The sequence below is a fragment of the Antechinus flavipes genome, chromosome 6 (genome assembly GCF_016432865.1).
Source record: "Antechinus flavipes isolate AdamAnt ecotype Samford, QLD, Australia chromosome 6, AdamAnt_v2, whole genome shotgun sequence".
In the NCBI taxonomy this organism is placed as follows: domain Eukaryota; kingdom Metazoa; phylum Chordata; class Mammalia; order Dasyuromorphia; family Dasyuridae; genus Antechinus; species Antechinus flavipes.
In genome coordinates, this window is record NC_067403.1 from 206,776,256 (window position 1) to 206,797,958 (window position 21,703).

The following is a 21,703-nucleotide window of genomic DNA, read 5'->3' on the forward strand; positions in this document are numbered from 1 at the left end:
GTGGGAATGTTGTTTGTTCCAACACACTCCCAGCTTTCTCTGAAAGTGGGGACCAGATGAGGAGACCTCTCAGGTGGCTATCTCTCATTGAAGAGAACCCCAATAGAATATAATCAAGGCTCCCAGAGACCATTTCTGTAGATTAAGTTTCAAGTTTGTCTCCTTTCCTCTTCCCTTTTCCTTCCCTTTGGACTCCATCCCTCATCTTGTTTTGTAGAGTTTCAAACATGTTCCACAGATTTTGTTTCAGTTGATTTTCATACCTATTCTTGTGAGGCTGGCAGGACTAGGATATGATTCTGCTTCTGTAAAAATGGAGGCACTAAACATGTGCTCAAGATTACACAAGTAGATCAATGACCAGGACCTTTAATCACTCTCAGCCTCAATTTCCTCATCAGTAAATGGGGAATGGGGACAAAAAGAATACCTCTCTCCTTGAGTAGTTGTGAAGATCAAATGACCTAACAGATGTAAAAAGTCTTTGCAAATCTTAAAAGATTATATAAATACTAGTGATTATCTTTATTTTTGTTATTTAGCACCAACAGGGAAGAGATGCCCCTCCATCCATTTAGCTCTTATAAGATTTTGATTTCCTCTGCTAAGTCTCTGTATTTTGAAAGATTTTCAATCCATGTAGGTTGGAGATTATGAGTATTTGGTGTGGCCCCACCTATTTAAAACATATTAAAGTTTTTATGGATCCCTGTTATGTTATGGGTTGGAGGCAACAGTTTCATTTGTGATAGTTTTTTTTTCCCCCAGTACGATTTACTAGTAGAGTTTTCCAGGATATTTTGAGGTCTATGTTTGTAATAGGAAATTTAGTATTTGCATTGGCATTAGTATTGGTATCTATTGTGTCTGAGGGAGAGAAAGCAGAGTCACCTGAATGTCAGAAGTGGGTCTGGGCTATTATAGGATTATAGTTAAACAGGCCTCCCTACCTAGGGCAGAAGGCAGGAAAAACTGAGTGCTTAGCAGCACCATGAAGATAGGTGGCTTTGGCTCAGACCCCAAACACTCTCCATCCTTTGTCTTTATTTTCCCCTGGGTTTGGATTCCCACTTGTCACTTTCTTCTCCTTCCCCGGTTGATTTCTGCCTTGTTCCATCCTTCCGTATTTGCTTTACTTTGTGTCTCTACCTCCTTCCTCAAAACCTGCTCGCTCTCGCGCTCTCTCTCTCTCTCTCTCTCTCTCTCTCTCTCTCTCTCTCTCTCTCTCTCTCTCTCTCGCCCTTTCCCTTTCTCTCTCCCTTCTTTTCACTGCAGCATCTAAAAGTCTGGCATCTGTTTGGTGACTGGAAAACATGAACCCAGATTTCTGTTTGCCAGGTCCACACAGTGCTGTGTATACCACTGCTGATCCATCTGCACAACACATGCCACATGCCAGTTGCTTTAATTAGGGTGAATGGGGAGTCTATTAATGAGGGAGCCCATGCAGCTTTCATTTGGAATTTTGACTGACCAAGAACTCTTCTCGGCCCCTCAGTGTCTTGCTCTGTTTTCCCTGCTCACTCCTCCCGAGTTTCCCCCTGCCTGTCAGGAAAGCTCACCCACGCTGGAGAGTACATGGCACACAGTTTGGCAAAGGCTGAGCCTGCTTGCCAGGCGGGTTTCCCAAGCCTTCCCAGCATGGTTACTACTTGATGCCCGGGAAATCCCAGAACAGCTCGGCTGACACGTATCTCTTTAGTCCTTACATACAGATGCTGCTACATGAAATCTGTGACAAAACTGCCCTAGGATAATCCCTCCTTCTCTCAATTTTACAGCAGGTTTGAAAGTTATTATTATTATTATTTGAAGAGCTGCTTTCATTTTGAGCTAAGGATATTCTCTCTGTCTCCTCCTTCCCACCCCCATCTGTTTGCAAGCTAAACAAGGAAATGCCACAGCTCTGTCAACAGTTATGATAAACTGTTGATACTAACGAAGCATTACAATTATGTTAGTCGAATTCATTCCTAAATACAGGTTCCTCAGGAAAAAAGAAGCTTATGTCAAGTGTGCACATGTGCACGCGAGTGCACTGTGGTTCCAAACATATCCCTGCTTGCATTGACCCTTGCATTGTCCTTCAGAGTTTGTTACTTATAACACAAAGGAGGTTAGGCAGTTCTCAACTAACTTATAGGTTCTATAACTGAAGGAAGAAAAGGTATCTAAAATGGAAAAAATCAGAGTAGCTTGATTTAATTCCTTTCCCACCTTCCCTTCCTTCCTTTCTTCCTTCCTTCCTTCCTTCCTTCTTTCCTTCCTTCCTTCCTTCCTCCTCTCTCTCTCTCTTCCTTCCTTCCTTCCCTCTTTTCCTTCCTTCCCTCCCTCCCTCTTTTCCTTCCTTCCCTCCCTCCCTCTCTTCTTTCCTTCCTTCCCTCCCTCCTTCTCTTCTTTCCTTCCTTCCTTCCTTCCCTTCCTCTCTCTTCCTTTTTCCCTTCCTTCCTTCCTTCCTTCCTTCCTTCCTTCCTTCCTCCTCCCTCTCTTCCTTTCCTCCCTCCCTCTCTTCTTTCCTTCCCTTCCTCCCTCTCTTCTTTCCTTCCTTCCCTCCCTCCCTCTCTTCTTTCCTTCTTTCCTTCCTTCCCTTCCTCTCTCTTCCTTTTTCCCTTCCTTCCTTTCTTCCTTCCTTCCTTCCTTCCTTCCTTCCTTCCTCCTCCCTCTCTTCTTTCCTTCCCTCCCTCCCTCTCTTCTTTCCTTCCTTCCCTCCCTCCCTCTCTTCCTTTCTTCCCTTCCTCTTTCTTCCTTCCTATTACCCTTCCTTTCTCCCTTCCTATTACCCTTCTTTCTTCCCTCCCTCCCTCCCTTCCTTCCTTCCTTCCTTCCTTCCTTCCTTCCTTTTTTCTCCTTCCTTCTTTTCTTCCTTCCTTCTTTCCTTCCCTCCCTTCCTTCCCCCCTCCTTCTCTTCTTTCCTTCCCTCCCTCCCTCTCTTCTTTCCTTCCTTCCCTCCCTCCCTCTCTTCTTTCCTTCCTTCCTCCTTCTTTCCTTCCTATTACCCTTCCTTCCTCCCTTCCTTCCACCCTTACTTCCTATTAGAGACACAATAATGACCTTTGGTTGTTGTACTGGGTACTGATCCAAGGCTCTGCTCACTGTGCCTCAGGGGCATGCTATTGTAAGAGTGAAGGCCAAAAAGAATTCTATTTTTAGTTGAACCATTCAGCCGATGGAGGCCTCCATACTCATCTATTTGAAGGTTGAAGGGGTTTGAACCATTAATTTTGATAACATTTTTAACCCTGGGAACAATCAGAAACTGCAACTCTAAGGTTACAATGCTTTTGACCTTTTAGAGAACAGAGGGCACTCAGTACAGTAAACAATATATTACATTTCTACTTATTCTGATTCTCTCACACATATAAATTTCAAGGCACGGTTGACATTTGCTTTCCTCAGCTATTTTAGCATTGGTCCTTAAAGTAAGCCAAGAAGAATGTGTAGGGAAAGGGGGCCGATGTAATGTGACAGTCATGTAAATACGGTCCTTTAAATAGCTCAGATGTTAAATGTGGCCTTTTATGAAGAAATATAATTTTTTTTCTCAGGAACTAGACTCTTGGTGACTTATTTCAATGAAAAAAATGGTTTAAGAGGATTGACTCTATGTAGTTTCTTCCAAATGGAATACAACCTTAAAACCAATTTTTTTTTATTGAGACAAATATTGCCCGATAATTGTAGCTTAGACTAAAAGTAGTTAGGCACTAGTCTGGTACCATGTCCTGTGAGGCAATACACCTGCCCTGTGCCTTCTTATTAAATGATGCATGCTCTTCTTCAGCAAATACAGCCGTTAAATATCACACAGCTTAAGTATTTCTAATTAAAATATCTCCATGTGTCAGCATATTGGTAATGTATTATTTTAATCCATTTATTTTGTTTATGAAACAGTGACATATGTTTAGATTGTGAAATATATGAGCCTTAAAAATCACTTTATTGAAGAAAATTAATTCCTACAATACTGTCTCGGTAATGTGTTCACTCACCCAGTCAGTCACTGGCGGCACTGCCAGTCTTAATGTTGGTTAGACACACTTAACAGTTTTATCTGACATAACCATCTAGGAGAGAGGCAATAACAGGTTTGTTGCCAGCCTCCTCCCAATAACAATCCTCCCCCCATCACCCCCAGCTACTGCTAGGTATCAACCAAGGGGTTTTCCTTTTCTTCTTCTTTCTTCTTCTGTCTCTCCGTCTCTATCTCTCTGTGTCTCTCTCTCTCTCTCTCTCTCTCTCTTTTTTTTAACACAATGAAGAATGTCGGAATGAGTAAATGGACAAGAGATTCTGAAAGACCAATCAAAATTAAAAACCAGCTAGTTACCTTTTCAAAGTTAGACAGAGTAATTTGTTTGTCAGCGGGGAGATGTTTGGGTCAGCCCTGAGATAGAGTGACTGTCAGCGGGAATTCCTACAAGACAAGTAATTTCACTCCATGTATTACTGACAGATTGCTCACTTCTCTGAATCACCAGAGAAAACAAACTTAATATTGTTACAGGCAGAGTTTCTGTCTTCATTAGCCTCAGAGAATGATTTTTATCGCACACTCAAAGACTACCTAGCTTTAGTGGGACATATTTTAACCGACTACTTCTTATAACGATAGTGTGAGTAGTGACCTAATTGAAGGGAATAGTAAATGAAAATTTGGAAATAGGGAAATGGCTATGTAAATAATTTTTCCATTTTAGTCGATGGGAATTATGTATAAAGTATAGAGAAAACTGAAGGAAAGGGGCTTAATTAGAGCCATAAGGCACTCTGAAAGACTATACCAATCAGAAGATGTGCAAAAATGAAACCATTCCATTCCTGCCAAGTTTGCAAAGATGAAAGAGAACAATTGAAGTTTTGCAAAAGTGAATACAAACACATATTTTATTTAAATGATATTGTCAGTTTCTAAGGAGGAATGGAAATGGAAAGAGGGCCCATCAGGATTGGGAAATGTTACTATTCAGACTGTCTCTTTCTGACATTATATTCGCTTGAGCTGGAAATCATAAAAGTATTCCATTGTGATAGCATTGGAATGTGAGTTGGGCTGACCTGGGAGGTTGGAATTTGACATGGACCAAATGAATGAGTGAAGGGTGAACCCTGTGATGAAGGGGAAGAAAAAGAGGCAAAAATCTCTTGTTATTTAGGAGAGTAGACATAGGATGACACTTTGAAAAGAGGATGGTTGTGTTCCCCATTAATCACCCCCTTATTTATTTTTATTCATTCCTTATGTTTACTATTTTACAAATTTGCTATTTACTGATTCCCTTTCCCTGACTCCTTTTGCCACCACAAACCACACATACTCTTTGAGGCTTATAAGGAGATAAGGGACAGAAAATGGTGAGAAGAATAGAGCCAGGGTTGAATCAGGATAGAGTATAAACCAGGGTTGTAAAACTCTAATAGAAACAGATTCCTGGGTTGCATATTGACTTAGAAGACCACAAATGAACATTATCTATGTTGTATTATATTTTTGTTTATTTTGTTAAATATATCCCAATTACATTTTAATCTGGCTTGGGCCTCACTTGGGAATTATGAGACCAGTGGGTTTGACACTCTGGTCTCAAGGGAGCCAGGATGCACACCTGGTATTTGGTCTTACTGAATACCTCACTTTGGATCTAGCTGCATCATACTTTCTAATGGTGGCTTGGCAGAGGGACCATATCTAGGTGCCCTAGGAGTTTAAATTTCTTATGAGTGCTCCTTTGGAGGGATTCAGAGGAAGGTGGTAGGAGTAGTGAGTGTGCCTTTTATGAATTACCCCAAAGTCTTCAATTCATATGTGGATTAAAAATATAGCAAATGTAATGTGCCAGATGGTTGAAGGGAAGAGATGCTAAAGGACTAGAGGATAAATGACAGAAAGACCTTTTAATAAGACTTTAGCTTCAGAATCTCTTTGCTTCCTCTTATGGAGGAGAAGTTTAGTCCCCAAACTCCCTTTCAGCCATTGACAGCTAAAAACAGCTCATAAATCTATTTTAAAATTTTTTCTAAAAGCTTGATTTTTTTCCCTCAGGTACCATAAGTAATACCTTGGGTTTGAGGAAGAGTGGGTTCTAGCAGATAGAGCCTTGGATGTCTGCAAATTGATTTAGAGCTGTTTAGTGAGACATTGAGATATACTCATTTATTCATTGATTTTTTGATCACCATTTCTTGTTCCTATGGGTGCAGAGCACAAGGATAGATGTCTGATGAGCATCTATCTTCATGGAACTTAAGTAACTCTGATCCAATGATATGACCTAATGAAAAAAAACCCTGGATTTGGAGATAGAGGATCTGGAATCACAACTTTCTACTCTGTCTGGCAGTTGCTTCACTTTGGTCAACTCATTCTACCCTCCTTGGGGTGGAAAGAGTTGGACAAACCAGATATTCTCAAAGGTTCTCTTCACCTCCAAATGCTATGAGTGCCTCAAAATAGAACATTATAAAAAGTTAAGAGAGATGAAAAACAAATGTGATGTGAATTCCAACTTGGAGGGAAAGGGAAGATAGTTTCTAATGGGGAGATCTAAAAGATTACTCTATACAAAATTCATTAATACATTTTATTTGCAGGGTTTGTCAGGTAGATTGTAATTATTGATCTTATCTTCCAAGGAATGGCAGATATTTCTGTTGTTTGACCAAAGGACAAATTTAAAAGTATTGTTCATATTATGGGTTATATTATGGGTTGTCGTTTATCCTTCTCTTGAAGAGGACTATGGCATCAAGAAAGTGATTCCATGACATGCAAGTAAACTGGATTTAAGTGAGAATGGGCTATGCAAGGTCATCAGTCTCACTTTTTCCCCAACAGGGTCCAGTGGTGAGATGTAGATCAGTCCTGATCTATATATTATGGGCTAAGTTAGAGCTGAAGGAGTGGGTGTGGTTAAAGATACATCAAAAGGTTGGAAAGCAAATAACTGAATCTTTCTGAAGTCTCTTAGTTTCCCAACCACACCATGTTTGCTGCTTTTAAGAAATAGAAATCATAAAGAAATGGAATTTAAATGTTTTGATATATCAGGTGGCAGAACAGGCAAAGCAAGGACAAAAACATTTTTTAATCATATGTTAATTGAATGGGATTCTGAAGCTACAGCTGAATGGGTTTTCCCTTCAGACGTGCCCCAGTTGAGTGATAAAACTTCTGACCAGTAGAGCCAGTATATATTTATTAATTCTGTGTCTATTGCCTCCTTGCCCAATTCCTTGGGAGAAGAGTAACTGCAAGCAGTAGTGTGTGTCCTATGAAGTCTATATTTGTCTCTGTGTACCCATCCATGCAATGAGTTAATTTGGAGAAAAGTTCACACAATTTAAACCACACAAAAGTACTTTGCAGACCTTAAAGTGATATAAAAATTCAAGTTATTGTTGTTAGAAAATGTTTCACTTCAATTAATTCTCCCCTCTTCTCCCTCCCCTATTCTAAATACTAGTGACTAATCTGTCTCATTCTCTCTGCTTACTCAGAGCTAATATCATAAGATTTGATCAAAGCATGGTCAGAATATAGATTTAAAGCCATAAGCTATATTGGAAAGAATATCTTGTCCATCACTCTCATTTTCTGTCTTCTAGGAAAGTATCTGAGAGATGTGGTAATAAACTTATAGCTATATTTGACAGATCTGAAATTTCATATTTCTGGGTATTCTCCTTAGTGATTCAAATGGAAAGGGTTCATGTCTTACAGCACCACTTCATAAGTTATTATTGATGAAAAAAAGTCATCAGCTCATCGTGAGGATCTGGTGATTATGTATGAACTCTGAATTTCACTAAAATAATCTTTAAACAATAGTCATTTATTTCATTACCAGTCCCCTGTGATGAAATCATTAATTAAAAAAGATACATATTTCATATGTAACTAAGGTTTTTTTGTTCTTTAAAATCTTCATATCTATCTCCTACTCTGAAAACTACTAACTCATAAGGCTTAAAATAAAGCTGTTTTTAATCTATGTATTTGTTTCCAAACTATAGTATCTAGGGATATTTCACATTAACTCATCTCATCACTTATTGTAGAAATGGAATTAACTGTTAAAGTGTTATGTTTTATCCCTTGACAGGGAATCACCCATGATAAAGTTGGTAATTATCATCTTATCGGTATTGCAATTACTTTATTAATTAGCAAACAACTCATCTGCCATTAAAGGGGACTTTAGGGAAACCCCAATGATTAGAAAGTGATATCACCAGTGAACCCTGATAGATACCATGTTACTTTTTGAAAGTAAATGATAATACATGAGATTTGTATTTCTGACTAATGACCAAAACAATATACTTTCTTATTGCCATTATAATTTCATTTCCAGTGGGGACACTCCTTTTTGTAGAAAGATTTCCCATTTGGCTTTCCTTCCCAGAACAGTGAAGAAGAATCACAAAATCACAGAATCTCAGAGTTGGAAGATACTTCAGTGACTTTCTAGTCCAGCCAGAATTCCTTCTTAAAATATCCCTAACAGGTAGTTGTCTAGCTTTTGTTTTATGTTGCCCAGTGACACTTTTGAGAAGCCCTTCTTGTCAAGAATGTTTCTTTCACTCTAAATTAAAGTCTGCCTTTCTGTAATTCACATTCTTTATTCTTCCCACTGAGACCAAGATGTAGGAATTTGATCTCTCATTACATGACAGTCCTTTTCTACTCCAGTTCTTCCAATAGATCCTCTTATGACTTGAACTCCTGTCCCTCTCCATGCTGAGTTGTCTTTTTTAGATGCTCTTCAGTCCTTCCTAAAATGTGGCACTCAGAATGAAATAAATACATGTTATTAACATATCCAAAAATTGTATTTGAGGTTTTTTGTTTTTGTTTTTTTTATATTGCTATGTCATATCATTGATACTTTGAGTTTTTTAGCCACTAAAACTCACAGAATTTTGTATATAAACTGTTGTCTGCCAACATTTTCCCTAATTCTCCTCTCAACCAATAGGAAAAAATTCTTTGAAATTGATTTTTTTTGTTCCCCAAAGAATTTTTAAAAGTTCTTCTAACCAAATTCTATCTTCTCAGATTTGGTCCATTGTTCTATCCAATCAAGATCCTTTTTAGATCCTGACTCCTTTTTTCATTATTAGGCCAAGGAATCCATGTAGGCATTCTTGGAAGCAACTGACTTAAAAAATTGTCCAATATCCCAAGACAAATCCGAGGTATTCCTTAAGAGACTTCTTTCTAAATTGACATTGAACCAAGAAAGAATATTCTGTTCCATATATAAGTATTTATCATGCAAATAGACATTCACATAGAGTGATTATTATAAGTACAGGAAATCAGCATGCAGCTTTTTTTTTTGTTGTTGTTGTTATGGAATATGGAATATGTGTTTTGATGCTTCTAGCTCCTTACAACTGTTAAAAGAAAAAAAAAGGAAAAAAATATGAAAAATAGATAGAGGGGAATAAACATGTTATAAAGCCAGAACCTAAAAAAATTTTTGATTACATAATAATATTTATGGAACTTATACAATAGTGTTTATGGAACTTTTGTCTTCATTCTTGTTCTAGGTAGGGGTTTGAGCAGGAAGTGGCAATGTTCTGGGCTAAGCTGTATTTTACGCTTAAGTTTATTGAGGCCTTTAGAGACTCTCTGATGATCCTGGTTTATGAGAAATATAGTCAGTCTTATGCCAATAGTGCTTAATTGACAGTGCTAGCTGTCAAATTTGGAAAATGGGTAAAATTTTTCAGGTTATTTTGGAAGCCATTTCAGCAAGGGAATTTTCAGTTGTTAACACGCCAATATCAGGGTTCAAGGAATTAGTGTACTTACCAAATGCCTGAATGCCTCAGGAGTATAATTCAACAAATATTTATTATGAAATTATAAAATCATAGAATCTTTGGCTTAGAAGGGATACCAAGAAGGAGCTATTTATTTCATTATCTAAGCAGAAATATCATTGATGAATGGGGATACAGTCTTTATTTCAAGAGTAACATTGAAAGGAAAGTCATTATTTTCTTTGGTAGCTTGATATGACACATCACTTAAAAAAAAGATATTTTGCAGGACCCTATGCGTAGGTACCATTGATGCAAAGATAAAAAAAAAAGTACAATCCAGGCCCTGCCTTCAAGGAGTTCAGCATCTAATGAAAAGAATTACTATGCATTAGGCAAACATTGGCTAGACCAAAATTACCTTTTGTGAAAACTGTTATATTGAGGCTTTCATTTTAAAGTGAACAATTAATTTGTTTCTGCTCAGTGTAAAAGCCAGACTGTTTGGGGAGTTGCTAGGCAAGTCCCATGATCTCCGAGTGAGCTGATGAGTCCCCAGATTATCTGGGGAGTGCTGACCTTCCTCACCCCCCAGCCTGGGCTGCTGATTGGAGTGTGTTCAGCAGGTTGCATGCCAGCAGATGAAACAGATGTTAGACCATACTGGAATGGAGCACAGGCTGCATCAGGAGCTGGATGTATTCCTCTTGACATCTGGATGCTGCTGGGTTGTCGGGAAGCCTGCCTCAGGCCAGGAGGCTGCAGAAGCCGGGCAGCAGGGAGCATAGGGTCTTTGCTGCTCTGTAAGTGATTAGCCCAGCGAAGCAGGAATAATGCTGAATTATCGCTCGGCTGCTTCCTTTGAAGGAACCTTGGGACACAAGGAGAGTCAGGAAGGAGTATTTACAGTAAAGTCATGTTCTGAAAGACAAGACTAATTATAGCATATTAAAAGGCTTTCTTTCAAATGATTTAATTTACAGATTATTCAGGACAGTTTATGAAACTTTTTTTTTTTAGAACCATAAGTCAACAGTTTATGGAAGCTTTGTTTTTGGTTTTTCAAATGCCATGGGTATAAAAATACCCTTTGAGTAACTTTTCATAATTTGGCACTGGATGAAGAAGTGGCACTTTATTAAAACAATACTCTGCCAAATGGCCTTGTCTGCTGGAAAGAAACCCCCTTGTCTCTGATGATAGCTGGGGCTGAGGAGTGGGAGGGTGGGATGAGGAATGTGCAGAGATGCTGGTTAAGTAGCTTTCTGAGTAGCTCCACTAAAGACTTATTCTTTTAAAAAAAATTTTCTTTAATGAAACCTCCAGGCTCAAAAGAACCCTCTTCTATATAGATTGTGGTGATTTCTATTACCTGATAATATAGCAAGAGGGAGCTTAGTTTGTTCTTAGTCTCTCCTATTCAGATGAGCTTCTGTTGAAGAGAGACTGGCCTTCTAGGTTGGCATGGAAGTGATTGAGTAGGATTTTCAGAATGGGGCTGCACTCTGTGTATGAGGAAGCACTATTTACAGAGATTTCCTGTAACTAAATATATTTCAATGGGCATATAGTGTTCAAATGGACAAAGATATGATTTTTGTCATTGAATTGTATCAGAGGCTCATTTTTAAAAAAAAGCAAACACAAAACAAATTCTAAAGCAAAAAACAAACTCTACAACTCTACAGCCTAGTATATTCCTCAGGGTGGTGAGCAATCTGCTTTTTAAAGAAAAAAAAAAGTGAATTGAGGTGAATTACAGTCAATAAGGGAGGCAGAATAGGTGATTCACCTTTAGCCCTGTCTGCTGCCCCAGAGAGAACTCTACAGGCATTGTGTCTCCTACCTAGAGAAGAAAAATTTTCCTTTTGGAAGTAGATTTATTTTCCACTAGCCAGGACTGATCAGGTTAATCTTTGTTCTCTTGACCTTAAGAGATGCTAGTGGTAGACACTGTAGTTAGGACATGAGAAAAGACAAATCCTTGAAATGGTAACAGAGAGAGGCCGAGGAGGAGAGCAGGAAGGCAGAAGAAGGACTGAGCCACATCAAGGAAGCATTTTTCAAAGCTACTTTCTGAAATTATACATATTTTTGATGCCAGAAAATTCCATTCCTTATGGCCAAATGGGACTTAATTTCTAATTTCTCATGTTATATACAAAGCTTCTAGAGGATAATAGGAAATATACATACATACATATAATATAATATATATATACACACAAATATATATATATATATATATATATATATATATAATCATTAACTTCCCCAAGAAAGATTTCTTTTAGCCAAAGGAATGGAACAGTATGGTTCTCTTTGAAATCAATGAATATTCTACTTGAATCAATTATTTGAGTTCTTGAATAAGAAAAAGAGCTGTCCATATCACATACTAGACTAATAATAATGATAATAATAATAATGATCATACTATTGATAATAATAACTAGAATACATGCCAATTATTACTAATAATCTGAATTTAGCATGCAATAAGTAACAGACATACATATATATTCAGAGGTATGCATGTATATACATTTATCATTTTAAGGTTTTTAAAGTTCTTGACAAATATCCTATTTGATCCTAACAGCAATCTAGTGAGGTAGGCACTAGTATAGCATACTACCCACTTAAATAAGCAAATATTATGCTTAATAGTTTACTCATCCCTTTGCCCTCCTGCCCCATATATGTGTGCATGTGTATGTAGCTGTGCATGTGTGTATGTGTTCCAATTTTCAAGCTGTGTCTTGGGGCCATAGTTGCTTCATCTTTGCTCTGGAGGATGCAGTTCTAGATTTTCTTGATGAAATAGAAATTCATTGACTTCCCCAACAAATACTTGGTGAATGTCTAATATATGTAAGATCCTGTCAGGGAGTTAAAGATAAATAAAATGGTTATCTCTGCACTCAAGGAATTTAGAGTCTGGTAGGAGATATAGACACAGAGGAGGATCTATATAATTACAGTTGCATAATACAGTTAATAGTTTATTCATCCACAAAACATTGGAAAAGGCCAAATTATCTATCTTTAAAGTCTCTTTCAACTCTAATGGTCTAAAACCCAGGGGGTAGAGCGTTGGATTTACAATCAGGAAGATCTGAGTTCAAGTTTGATATCTCTAACTATGTGATCTTGGAGAAATCATTTAACTTTGATAATGACATTCTTAGCAGCCTTTCTACTTTTCTATGTTGTCTTAATTAACCAATACTTTTGTTCTCTTTGTTTTGGTAAAGAACTTATGCCTTTCTATGAATGTCCCCAAATTATCTGCAGTTCACATTTACTCAGTCCTATATGCTCCTGTTCATGGCAGTCTGTATTCCCTAATTTTGACCTGCTAAACAGAATACAGCTTGATTCTATCATGCAGAAATTAGAACTTATAAAATTTGTAAATCAAGGAGATGATTTGTATGTACAGTGAATAATTTGCTGTAAACTAAGTGTAAAGTATAGTAAACTAAATATAAAGGCCCCTGTAGTACTTTAGTTGAGTATGGGCACATCCATTTGTTTATTGATATGTATATGTATTTGTATGTGTTTGCCAATAAAAACACTACACCATTTGTCTATTTAATGACTGATATATTTTAGATCATTGTCCCAATAGTGCTTCTGCATTCTTCTACTCCTTAATCCAGATCACCTTCTTCATTTCTAAAGGCTAGTGATTTTCACCAAGTCCAGGACAAATAGGACTTAAGCAGTCAAAGACAGATTTATATTCTACTGCCTTCACATGGCAAGGAAGAGGCTTGAGGAGGCTCTGCTGCTTCCTAGTCCAGTGGATTCCATTCAATAAAGCAGTCATAGGTGACGCTCCCCTAGACCTTTAAGTTTTGGTTTCAATTCTAAAAATAACTCTAGGGACTATTCATTAGTATTTCTTGGCTGACTTTGAATATAATCATCATCTTTATTATTTTCCTAGTAAAGGTTACTTTTTCCTTTAAATATAATTTTAAAAAGTTGAATTCTTAAGTGGGATTTTATTAGATCTTGACACTAATGACATTTTCAGAGGCATAAGTGTCTAATTTTATAAAGAAAGACAATGAAAAAATGATTTGACATGCTGAGATTCCATTTGTATAAAACTATTTAGAAATGCATTTAATTTATATCATGGGAAAAACTAGTATGTATGCATGTATACACGCACATATATATATGTAGAGAGAGATACATAAACTATGTACATATATATATTCAAGAGACAGATTAAGAATTAGGTATAGATATAATTTATACAATTGGTGAATAAATGGGTAAATTGATAATTCTTATAAAACAGTTCTTTCTTTTGGGCATCAGTTTCCTCATCTGTAAAGGGAGTAGGAGTAGATAAGATGATCTTTAAGGTACTTCTTGCCATTTTTTTTGGATATTTTGGATATTTGGATAAGTAATTTTTTTCCAAATACATACAAAAACAATTTTTAACATTTTAAAAAATTATGAAATCCAAATTCACTCCTTCCTTCCTTCCCTTCATACTTTCCCTCTTCCCTCTTTGAGACAAGCAATTTGATATAGACTATACATGTGCAGTCATGCAAAATATATTTCCATATTAGTCATGTTACAAAAGAAAACATATCAAATCTCCCCTCACCCCCAAAGCCCAAGAAAAATAAAGTTTAAAATGTATGCTTCAATCTGTATTCAGACTCAATCATTCTAGAGGTGGAAAGCATTTTTCATTATAGGTCCTTCAGAATTGTCTTGGATCATATATTGCTAAGGATAGCTAAGTCATTCACAATTGATCATTGTATTATATTGCTGTTACTGTGTACAATGTTCTTCTGGTTCTGCCATTTTACTTTGTATCAGTTCCTGTAAATTTTTCCAGATTTTTCTGAAAGCATAGTGCTCATTATTTCTGATAGCACAATAGTATTCTATTAAAATCATACACCAAAAACTTGTTCAACCATTCCCCACTTGATGGGCATCCCCTCAATTTCCAAATTCTTGCCATTCCAAAAAGAGCTGCTATAAATATTTTTTTTATATATAGATCCTTTTCCTTTTCCTTTCTCTCTTTTTCTTTTCTCTCTCACAAAGAGAGACCTAGTAGTGGTACTGATGGGTCAAAGTGTATATGCAGTTTTATAAACTCTTTGGGCATACTTCCAAATTGCTCTCTGGAATGATTGGATCAGTTCAGAACTCCACCAACTAGTACATTAATGTTCTAATTTTTTCCATATCCCCTTCCAACATTTGTCATTTTTCTTTCTGTCATATTAGCTAATCTGATAGATATGAGGTAGTACCTCAGAGCTGCTTTAATTTGCATTTGTCTAATCAGTAGTATTTAGAGCAGTTATTTTCTAGTGACTACAGATAATTTTGATTTCTTTTTCTGAAAACTGCCTTCATATCCTCTGACCATTTGTCAATTGGGGTATGAGTCACATTTTTATAGGTTTGACTCAGTTCTCTATGTATTTGAGAAATGAGAGGGTTTTATCAGAGAAACTTCCTGTAATTATTTTTTTGCAACTTTTTTTTTTTTTTTTGCTTTTCTTCTAATCTTGACTGCATTGGATTTGTTTGTACAAAAATTTTAATTTAATTTTTAAAAATATAATTAATTTTAATTTTAATTTAATATAATAAAAATACCCAGTTTACTTCCCATAATTCTCTCTATCTTCTGCTTTGTCATACATTTTTTTTCCTTTAACTGGAACTAGGACATACAAGATATTCCACTCTTTCCTAATTTGCTTATAGTATCTCCTTTTATATCTAAATCATGTACCCAGCTTGACCATATTTTAATATGCAGGGTGAGATATTGATCTATACCTAGTTTTTGCCAAACTTCTTTTCAGTTTTTCTAGCAATTTTTGTGTAATCATGAGTCCTTGTATCAAATACTTGGGTCTTTGCATTTACAGATTACTATGATTATTTTGGTCATTTACTACTGTCTATTGTGTATCTAATTTATTCCACTGATTTACTTCTCTTTTCTTAGCCAGTACTAGATTGTATTGATGATTATCACTTTATAATATAGTTTGAGATCTGGTACTGCTAGGCTACCTACCTTTACTTTAAAAAAAATGTTTCCCTTGATATTTGTGACCTTTTGTTCTTCCAGATGAATTTTGTTATTATATTTTTCTAGCGCTATAAAATAATTTTGGTAGTTTGAGTGGTATGACCTGAATAAGTAAATTAGATAAATTGTCATTTTTGTCATATTGGCCTGACCTACCCATGAGCTATTTATATTTTTCCAGTTGTTTATCTCTGTCTTTATTTGTGAGGAAAGTGTTTTGTAATTGTGTTTATATTTCCTAGATCTGATTCTGTAATGAGATAGTTAGGATAAATAAACTGGTAAATGGTATTTTTCAAGAATTCATTCCTTTCTAGTTGAGGCCTTCAGAATTCCTTAACATAATTTAACCGGCATTTAAATACATCAGATTGTTTTTTTTTTTTTTTTTGCAGTGCTGGTAGAGGTGTATGGATTTTGTTTTGAGGAATAGCATGAAGGGTGTCTAGACCTATGAGTTATTTTGACTTGGAGAATACTTAAAAATCCTAACACTCTCATCTGCAACTTATTCTTAAAGAGTCATTTGGGGCATTGAGAAGTAAAGGGACTTACAGGAGGAGGGGAGGTCACATAGTATCTGTCAAAAGTGGAACTTGAATGCAGGTCTTCTTGATTCTATAGCCAGTCATTTACCCATTATGCTACAGTGGTTGATACTGTTCAAAGGCAAAAGGTAATATTATATGAACTCTATTGTAATGTTGAAACTAAAGGATTTCATAAGCAACAATAAGGGTTCTTTCATGTTTGATTGTCCTTGGACCCCTTCTCAAAATGTTTTTAAATACATGAAGTAAAATATTAAGGAAATCAAAGGTTAGTGAAAATAAAGTTGTAGTTCTTTTTTTTCTCCCACCAAAACTTCATGAACCTTATGAAATCTGTCCTTGAATACTTAGATTAAGAACCCCTGGGTTAAAGAGATGTACTGCCTGACTTTATATGACTTGGGGTGGTTATGGTTTATTTCATGGCATAACTAAGGCCATGGTATCATGAGCCCATTGGTTATAACATGGCATTGCTGCATTAATTTAATCTCTAGTTTGTTAATTTTTATTCTTGCTACCTCAGTACTAATAGTCAAGTGACTCCACTTGTTGAGATTGAGGGCCACCTTAGGACGATGGCACCCTGTGGCCAATGAGACTATTGAATAAATATAATGATATATTTTGAATAAATGATATTTTGAGAGAGACCAAAACAAGGTCCAGCCCCTTTGTGGGACCTCCATAATCAATCTTCATGTCATTTGTGCTAAGTCCCATCATCCATTGAACATTCCCTTTCTAGAAGGTAGCTTTGATGCTCTATCTGTCCCAAGTTCTAGACAAAGAGAATAGACGGGGTCCTTCTAATTGTTAATGCTTTACAATTATGCCTCCTTCCGGAATGCTAAAATGTGCCTTGGCCGGGGTCAGGATCTCTGCCACTGACTTATTTAACAGATCTTCTCCACATCTGCGCTGCAGACTGTTGTGGACTTTATTAGCAGACAAGAGACCCAACAGACTTAAAGCCTGCTGAGTTCTTCCTTCAGAGCCACACAGCTGTGGTGAACTCAGACTTTCCAGAAGGGACAGTAATGCCATTGAATGATTTTTTTTTAAAAAAAGAAACAAATGTCTCCAAGTACAATTCCATGTTTTTAGGGTGACAATCAACAGTCTGCTTTTCTTTTTCTTTTCTTTTCTTTCTTTTTTCCTTTTTTTTTTTTTTTTAAGAATAAAGGCAGCTATTCCGCTAAAAAAGGAAAGTCTATTCATATCTGTGTGGGAACCTAATCAGGCTCTTGTTTCCAATGAGGATGACTCCACAGTCGCACCAGGTCTGCCACAAGAATGCTTCTTTTGTATGCCGATAATGTGGAAGCGATAAAATGTCCTATAGGAGACATATGTGTTTACATCATGAGATGTGTTATTTGACAAAGCGCTTTGTTCTCTGCATATTTTCCATGCCGAGTTTCGTGCTGGGCCGTTTGGCTAGAAAGCTTTGATTAGTGAGAATTAGTTGCTGAAGAAAAATAGACACTTTTGTTTTATGAGTCTTCTTGCTGAGCTGTAAATTATAGTAAAATATATAAGGAGCGACAGAAAGAAGTGCTGATGTGAACCTCTGACCCACGGCAAGCACAAAACCATAAGAAAATTCCGTCAAAGGATGACATTGAGACATAAATAATCTGTGGGCCACTCTAAATGATAGCCCCTTAACACACTGAAGCTGGGTATTTACATCAGTGACCAGAACTTTGACCCAAATACAAGGGGGCCAGCAGGTAGAGATTTAAGAAATATTTGAATTAAAAAATAAAAATGGTTTCCTTCCATCCCATCTACTAACAGATTCTCTTTTCTCCAAGCACTACAAATGCAGATTTTTGTAGAGTAATGAGCAGGGACCAATTAAAACCAGATTAATAATATTAACTCCTTGAAGGCAAGGACTCCATCTTTGTATCCATCTGACCCGAAATGAGTCAGTCAGAAAATCAAAAAGTATTTATAACCAAGCATTCTTCTAAGTCTTGGGAATACATGGAAAGACAAAGATATTGCCTACTTTCAAGATGCTCTCAGTCTAACAGATGCGACACCATGCAAATATTATGTACAAACAAGCCACAGATAGGATAAATTGGAGAGATTATTTCAGAGAGAATGCACTAAAAGGAGGGTGACAAGCATTTATTATAGAAGATAGGATTTTAGCCAAGATCTAGCTCAGGGCCTTGCACATAGTAGGCATTTATTAAATTGAAGGGATATGAGATTAAGAACTGGTGATAGAGAAGTAAACATGAAAAAAAAAGCCTTAGATATTTTTGATGAGTATGAGATTCCATCTTATTTTGACAGATATTTGATTAATCTGCAATAGCAAGTGTTCAAGTGAATTATTAATAAGCTGATTGACCCACCACCTTCCCAGCCTTTGATATTATATCATTCTACCCAATAAACCATTAATCTTGTGCTCATGTTCTGCTAATAGAACCTTCTTGCTCATTCATGGGGTATATTTCCATGTGAGAGACAGAAAGAGAGAGAGAAACAGAAGAAGAGATAAAGACTCAGAAAGAGAGACCCAGAGAGAGACAGAGACAAAGAAAGAGACAGGGAGGAGAAAGCACATATGCAACTGAGCATGCTATGAAGGGACTGTTGAGATTTCCCTAATGCTGCTCTCTGATACTGAATAATCTCAGGGTACTCTCACTGAGTCCCTGGAAGATTTTCAGTGACTTTCAGAAGAGGAATAGATGGAGCTGACTTTCAAAACCAAAGTAAAAAATTGTTTCTCTGAAAGGAAGACATGAAACAAATAAATAAAATGGAAGAGGCTATGAAGACGACCATTTTGCAATATTCATTTTCTAGTTTAATCACTTGAAGATAGATTCAAAACCCAGCTGAACTTACATTTATATCTATATATATCTATATCTATCTATATCTATATATATATCTATATATATGTATTATAAATATAGATTTAGAAAGGGACTCACCTAATCTGAAACCCACTCTATTTTATAGTTGAGGAAAGTGATGCTGATTTGACCCAGGTCAGCCAGGTAGTAGATAGATGAGCTAGAATTTGAACTCTGGCCTTATACCTCTAAGCTGAGTGATCTTTTCACCATTCCATCTTAACCCTCGTGGAACATTGACATAAGAAATCTATGCCATTCAGCTATCTAGATGATTCAAAATGAGTGAGAATTTCATTCATTAGTTTACTGTTTGTTCCATTTGTGTGCTCTTTCAAGATATTATAACTCCCCATATTCTAATGAGAAATTCGAAATCAGGTCTTGTTTTCAGTATGAAAAAAACTTTTCTACTTAATAAGCTGTCTTGTTGGTTACTGATAGTAACACATGCTATTATGATAGGAAAGGAAATTATGTGCATTCAATAAATTTGAAAATGCCATATTTATTTTATATACAGTTTTATTTGTCCAAACATATAAATTGGTAAATTTGTTCCTTTTTAAATAAAATACTAGCATGTTTTACTCCAAACAATTACACAGAGCTCTTTCTACTTTGGACTGTTTTCACTTTGTCATGGGTGGCAGTCAAAGGACCCAGAATGTTGGAAGTTGAATATATTTTTCTAGCAACAGCATCTGGGTTCTTGGCAGGCACCACATGCAGGAGCTCGTGTTATGTTTGTAGCTCTGTAATGTTTCTAGCCAATCTAACACGTGGTTAGAGTATGGAGGGTTTTCATTGACTATCATGTTACTGTGGATTGTGCTTATCATGTATAGGAAGAACATCAGATTTGGAGTCTGGGGTCTTAAATTTGAAGTCCATCTTGGTTACTTGTGTGATTTGGGGGGACTCATTTTATTTTCTTGCATCTCTATTTCCTTGCTATAAATAGGAAGAAGGGGCTAGCCCAGATGAACTATAAATTTCTTCCTGATCTAAGACAACTTTAAAAAACAAAGAAGTAGACTTGAAGGTATACAAATTCTTTTCTCACTCTGGATTACATAGTCATTTTTAATTCTTAGAAAACTAGTCTTTTTAACTTATTAGGTAATAGAATATTATGTGCTGTTTATTTGAAAATTTGTGTTAATTTAATTGCACATACAGGTATGTATTCATATTACCAGTATCACACAAAAATCTCCCTCGAGGTTCTTGATCTATAGAATAGACCTTGATTTTAGGTCCAACTTGTGGGCTCTAAAATCAGTTACGTTGATGAGTATGTTCTGATGGTTTGAACAAAATGTACTTGTTTAAGTTTTACCTGATGAAGTAAGGCTTTGTGACTAGAGAGTTAAAAGAAAATGGCCAATTCTGGAAGACTGGAGGGATGGATACTTCTAGTCCAACATTTGGTAAGAAAAGGAAAACAATCCTGGCAGCTTCCAAGCTTCTGATTTCCAATTGTCTTCACCTTCACCTTTTAGAGTGCCTGTCCTCAGGAACCAAATTACCCATTGTTTCAGATGCTAAACTTTCATCCCCCATAAATGAAGCGTGACAGATTTTCATGTTTTACAAATATGGGTGCCTTTGAAAAACAGGGAGATTCTGAATGTTTAACAGAGGTGGGTATGCCTTTTGGCATTATTGGCTAATGTGAGCAGAACACCAAAGGGAACAAACAATTCAGATCTTTTTAGATTTGGTTCCTTGTTAATTCTATGTGTATATATGAGGAAAAGCAAAGGGGAAGGAGAAGAAAAGGAAAACCAGTGAGAAAAAAATGGAGGGGAAAAATAAGGAAGGAGAAGGAAAGGGTAAGGAGAGAAAAGAGGACAGAAGAAAAAAAGAGAGGGGAAAGAAATGAAAAAGATATGGAGAGGGAGGGGAAAAAAGGACAAAAGAAGAAAGGAGAGGGAGAAAGAAAAAGAGGGAAGAGAAAAAGGAGAGAAGAGGAGTAAGAAAAGAATTACTGTGCAAAGTCTTCATTTTAAATATTTGTACTTAAATTCCAGCTGATTCCGTTTGAAAGATCAATTATGCCTCATTTCTTGATAGTCTTAGATTATGGAAAATAAAATTTTCTTTAGCACAAATATTAAGATGTTCTTTGTTTAGCGTCTCTGTCCAGTGCAGACAGAATGCACTCTCTCTCCATCCCTTCCCCCCTCCTCTGTTTCTCTGTCTATCGCTAGGTCTCTGTTTCTCTATCTCTGAGTGAGTCTCTTTGTGAGTCTTCTCTCTCTCTCTCTCTCTCTCTCTTTCTCTCTCTCTCTCTCTCTCTCTCTCTCTCTCTCTCTCTTTCTCTCTCTCTCTCTCTCTCTCTCTCTCTCTCTCTCTCTCTCTCTCCTTCTCCC

General features: G+C 36.6%; 1 protein-coding gene across 14 annotated transcripts in view; it reads left to right on the top strand.

Moving 5' to 3' along the window:
- The window catches only part of SOX6 (SRY-box transcription factor 6), a 538,119-nt gene that overhangs the window by 416,768 nt on the left and 99,648 nt on the right, over positions 1-21,703 (top strand). The gene's annotated exons all lie outside the window — the stretch shown is intronic.